Raw genomic sequence first — 6,000 nt, 5'->3', positions numbered from 1 at the left:
CTCTGACTGTTCCTGGAAAAGGGCAGCACCTGTGACATTTCTTAGTGCTGATGTGTCCTCTGTTCATTATTACATCTTCTTTTAAACTTGAGAAGCAACAGCAAATCTCCAAATTATTTTAGATTAGAATGAATTTTTGTACAAAGATAAATTCCTAAGGTTACAAAGTTACACTCAAACTAAGAAAAGTTAACTTAGTGATTTATGTCTAAAATTGTAAAATCCTAATCTTATAAAAGCTACTAGCTTTTTGTAAACTGTTAAAGATATTAAGACATGTAAATTAATGATGAATCACCATATGAGGATCAAATCCTTTAAAGTGCTCAAAGCTAAGTTTGCAGTCATAGCGAGTACAAATATGATTCATTTTAAAAACAAGATTTGCCCTTCTATATATGTTTTCAAATTTAAGCCTAAAACAATAAACTAAAAAAAAAGTTGGCTTAAATAAGGTATACTTAATAGCTGGTTGCTTGATCAAATTATGCATCTATTCAATAACTCACTAGGAAAGTAAGAAATTATATCTAATAATTAGATCTTTAAGAAAAAGAAATTTTATAGTCTTCTATCATTCAAACACTGTTTTGTAATTTACATTTTTGTACAAAATAACAAAAAATGAGAGATAAGAAACAACATAAACAAACTTGGATGCATTTTTAAAAACAGGAGTAAATTGAAATCAAGAAAGTTCAAAAAATATTTCTTCTTGATAACATGATGGCCAAAAAAATGCAACCGTAATTGTATGTTCTTAAATCTCCTGGGAGACCAATGGGGAGTTACACCAAAAATTCAATCCATAAAATTAGATTATTGTAGTGAGTAGCCATTCCAGCTTTGATCTGGAAGTTCCAACCTGACTGAGACTTCGGTAACTGTGACGCCTACAAGGCAAGGCTGAGAGAGGACCCTGAAGACCCAAGATCTGGAAGGACCAGCACTCTTGTTTTCTGGACCCTGTTCGCTGGAGGTAGACCTAGCAGAGTTCTCCAGAGAACTCCAGAGACTGTGGCACAACTTTCCCAGACCCTGTTACCTATCCCTTCACTTGTAAGTTACCCCACAAAATAACCTTCCTTTTAACTACACGGAGTGACCTTAATAATTTCACCAATATCTGGTACTCACATGGGGCAAATTATTGAGGGGCAAGGATTTTATCCTCGAGAGAAGAGGAAAACAGACCAGAAGGATGTCCAATGCTGCAGTGCAATATTCTCTTCTGTCAAAATTTTCTATCTTCTATCCCTTTGTCAATTTCTATCTGTGAATATGTATAAGGTATAAGGTAGTAATATAGTGTAGGAAAAACTTACAAGTGTAAGATCGTGTAAAAAAAATAAGTAAGGCAACTAGACAGAAAAACTCCAGTTTTCTAACTTTGGGAGTTATGAACACAAACTGGGGGGAAAAAAATCTTTCTTTGGGCTTTACAGGTAGTAAAAAAACTCTTCTTTGAGCTTATGGGGAAGAAAAAATTTCCTATGGAAGCTTTTGACCTGAGGGCAGCTGAAATGCTAAGTCCAAGCAGCAGGAGAAAGTGTTTTCTTCCTGGGGCAAAAAATGGGAGTGTAAAAAGCCAAAGTTTAAAGTTTAGAAGTTTTGGGAGAAGTTGGTCTTTCTCTCTTTTGGGGAAAAATTTTTCTCTTAAACTAAAGCATTTCTTGGAAAATTTGGGGGAAAAAAATCTCTCTAAAAAGCCTTAATCTTTCTCTCTTAAAAAATTTAAAAACTGCCGGGCGGTGGTGGCACATGCCTTTAATCCCAGCACTCGGGAGACAGAGCCAGGCGGATCTCTGTGAGTTCGAGGCCAGCCTGGGCTACCAAGTGAGTTCCAGGAAAAGGCGCAAAGCTACACAGAGAAACCCTGTCTCGAAAAACCAAAAAAAAAAAAAAAAAAATTAAAAACTAAAGCATTTAACTTTCTCAAAAGGACAAATTAGAATCACCTGAAGATATTAGTATGGGGACCACCTGTGATTACCTCTAAGGGAAAACAACAAACCTCTTAAGACAGCAAAACCTCTCTAAGTTCTCTTTCAATCTTTAAAAATCCTCCCTGCAATGCAGGAGGCAGGGACAAGTTCCTAAAAAACTTTTCTAAGCTCTGTCTCTTCAAGCTAGTAAAGAGAGTGGGTCAGAGTACCCTGAGGGAAACATTTGGGAGAGTGTGGGTAAAGAGCTACAGAGAGCCCAAAAGGGCAGGAAACTTTACCTGAGAAAAGCAAAAAAGCCAAGCTTGTCAGTTACAGCTGAGCTGAGGCATCAAGGGTTTTGTTTGAGTGAGCATTTCAGAATGAAAAGGTGCTCCTAATTTTCCTAATGCAAAATTCCCTGAAGCAATGCAAACTGTTAACATTGTATCCTCACTTCTGACCAAAAACCCAAAGGTGACTGGCCAGCATCTCTGAGTTAAAATGCATTTCGGGGATACTAGGATTCCTGCAGTTGTAAACTTCCTGGAGCACAGAGCTGAGGCAGGGAAGGTGCAGGACCCAGGGGAAGACTGCTAATGAACAAACAAAACTAAAGCCAGTGGGAACAGTGCAGTTGTCTGCTTTCCTACAAGTCCAGGGTTGATAGGTCCACAGCTGCAAAAAGAAATCTGAGAAAAGCTTTCCTATCAGAGTAAGGACTTTTCTGGGAAAACAGTAAAACTGAACTGTGTCTGAAGCAGTTGTGCTGCTGAGTCAGAATGCTGTCTGGGGAAAGACCCCAGCCAGGGCAGAGTAGAACTATCCGGGAGCAAAGCTTTCTTTTCTGTCAGAGAAAGCATCTCTTTGAGAAAAGCTTTGTTTCAACTGGCTGCTTGAGATGAGGGAGTGTAGCCCTGAGGGGTGATTGCCTCTGGCATAAGCTCTGTCCTTGAGCACCCAAACAAGCAAACACAACCCACTGGGGGACTGAGCCAGGTGAAGGCCTGATGAGGCAAAACACCTGTCCTAATGGGAGCTTAGAAATGGCAAAACCCTCCCTTGTTAGATTTTCAGTCTGTATGCAAACTACACAGACTCCCAAAACAGAAAGGGACTAAAAGCCCCTACCTTCAGTAGCAGGGAAAGCCACCACTCTAATGTCAGAAACTGTTTCAGGGGTAGAGGGAATAAACTGAGACCAAACTGGGTACTGTCAGGGAGAAAGACTCTGAAGAAACAGAGGGGACAGATTCTTCCCCAGAAAATGCATGACCTGTGAAAGCTGCTAAGAATTTGAGGCAGATTGGGGGGGAAAAAGCCCATACCCCCTAAGGCAGCTAGCAGAGGTACAGAGCTGTAGACAGATAGCTGAAGCCCTGCCACTAGGTGGGGGGGGACGGGGACGGACAAGCAAAATGAGAATAAAATCAGTGGGAGAAAATCTCTCCGAAGGAGCTATGGAAAAGCTGTTGTAAATGTTTTTCACTGACTGGCTAAAGCCAAGACAAGCCCTGAGGAAAGTTGCTATCAGGAATGTCAGCCTCAATGCGCGCTAACGAGGCAGGTGCAGTTCTGATTTGGGGCCAGTGTCAAATGAAGGAAAAACACCTGTAGAAGCCAGCTGAGGAGAGAATAGAAAACTCCCAATGTGCCATAGCTGAACATGTAAAATGCTTGTTCATACCTCCCATTGCAAAAGCAAAAAACTTGGTTCAAACTTCCCAGGCAAGAATTTGTAAGCAAGTCTGGTAGAAGAGATCCAGTTGACTCTCAGACCCGAAAAGAACTATGGGAAATGAAGTCCAAAAGCTAGCTTTCAATAAGGAAATATTATAAGGGAAATGCATTCTGGGAAAGGTAGTTTTTCTTCTAAAGATGGCGACATTGCCCTGAAACAATTTGTCAACAAGGAAATACATTCATGGTAAATTTAAAATACAGCTTTTAAAAGAATAAGGAGGAAAATTATCTAAGAGTTTAAGTGTCAGTTCCAATAAAAAATTGAAAGGATATGGAACTAGGTGCTTCAGGGTTTGGGGCTCCACTGGTAAAATGCCTTATTTACCCTAATAGCTGTGCAACATTTTTACCATAGTTGGATGACAAAAAGCTTCCTTTAAGAGCAAACAAGCCAATTAAAATCCTTAAGAAAGCAAGAGAAAGCAGTTTATACACTGAACATTGTTTTAGATATGAAAAAACTTATGGGAAAATAAAGTTCTTTGCCTTTTGAACAAACTGCCTGCGATGAGTAATTCCTTTGCAAATCTAATAAGGAGACAAGAAAACAGGCATTCAAAAAGAAATGACTGCTTTATAGATGGGAACAAACCAGAAAATCTGGCTGTCTTACAAAAGCGTTGCTTCACCTAAAAGTTCCTTATAAGAAATCAATGCTAAATATCACAGCTGCTAATAACATCAGGACTTAAAGCTAATGAAATGTAAATACTAAATCCTGAAAGTGCTTTTTCTCAGAGTAAGCTAATGAAGGATACGTTTCATGAAAGAACATCTATGTTCTTGACTCTTTTGAATAGTAGCAGTTTTGATGAAACTACTGGGCTAGTAAAAATATCAGAAACATCACCATTGTTAAAGAACTCATGGCAAATACAGCTTTAAAAAATTAAGAAGGGGGAATATTGTACCACAGTTTGAGTATAAAAAGCAACTAAATGTTCATGATATCAAGGTTCCATCCTACAGTCTGGGGATAGTAGGAGTACAAAGAGGCTTCCAGACTGCTGAGGAGTTTGAGACAATTGTAAATATGTTTCAACAACGTTTTCAGACCTGCTGAAAGCTGGAGGTCTGGAACCTGACTCCAATTTAGACAACTATCTTCTGTTGGGAAATTGACTGTTATGGAATGACTAGCTAAGCCATTCAGAAACAGAATATTCCTTACAAGGTTTTTCTCTTTTTTCATTTTGGGTTTGCTGTAAACTGAGATAGCTCTTTTTTTTTTTTTTTTTTTTTTTTTTTTTTGAGACAGGGTTTCTCTGTGTAGTTTTGCGCCTTTCCTGGAACTCACTTGGTAGCCCAGGCTGGCCTCGAACTCACAGAGATCCGCCTGGCTCTGCCTCCCGAGTGCTGGGATTAAAGGTGCGTGCCACCACTGCCCAGCGAGATAGCTCTTAATAGAGTTGGTATAAAACATCTGTAATGCATAGCAACAGAAGTCACTAAATCCCAGAGTTAAGAGAGCCATTAAAGAATTAAACTCTTGTTTTTCAAGAACTTTTAGAATGATAAGCTCTGAACTTTAGAAATGATTTGCATACTTTGTCTAGTTAAGAGAATCTAATACAGAGAGTAGTGATAATTAAGAGTAAAAAGTAGAAAATTATTCTGTCTTGTTAGAAATTGTTAAATCTCTAAGGGTTAAGAAATCTTTAGGTGTTTGCTAAGTTAGATATATGCTAATGGTAGCCCTATAAGTTTGTAAAATAGAGCTATAGAATTTCTTTATGAGTGTAAGCTTGCAAGAAGTATCTAAGGTAGTCCTAAAACATTTAGTAATAAGCTTGTAGAAGTAAAGATGCTAGTTGTAAATGTAAGTTTAAATAAGCATAAGATGAATATAAGTAAATAAGAATTATATTTGTTAATGTAGTCTTAGAGTTTCCTTAAGGATATAAGTAAATAAGAAGTATATGTGAGTTTATTTAAAAAAAGTGTAAATGTTGAATGTGAGTCTAAATGCTTTGCAAGATATGTTACATATGGGTTTGTGAAATAGTGTAAATATTGAGTATGAATCTATGCTTAAAGTACATGGTAAAAAAAAAAGGGAGAGAGACACAGAAGTTAGTGTCATAGTAGACTGCAAAGCAGGCAGTCTGAATGGTTTCAACAGCTTCAGAAGCTGCTAAGAAGCTAAGAATGGTGGACGCTAGAACCAGCCATAAGGTATTCGCAGTTGAGATCCGTAGAAATTGACACAACATGGAGAACCTGAGCTAACATTAAAAATGGTGAGGTTTAAAATACTACTGTACCTAAAAAGGTCTCTGGCTTGAGAATAAAAGTTGTAGAGACTCTTGTTTGAACTAAAATTGTTAACTGCAAA

Source organism: Peromyscus californicus, unplaced genomic scaffold (assembly GCF_007827085.1).
Source record: "Peromyscus californicus insignis strain IS unplaced genomic scaffold, ASM782708v3 Scaffold_1__1_contigs__length_55948999, whole genome shotgun sequence".
Taxonomy (NCBI): Eukaryota; Metazoa; Chordata; class Mammalia; order Rodentia; family Cricetidae; genus Peromyscus; species Peromyscus californicus.
Note: the sequence above shows the minus strand (reverse complement) of the source record.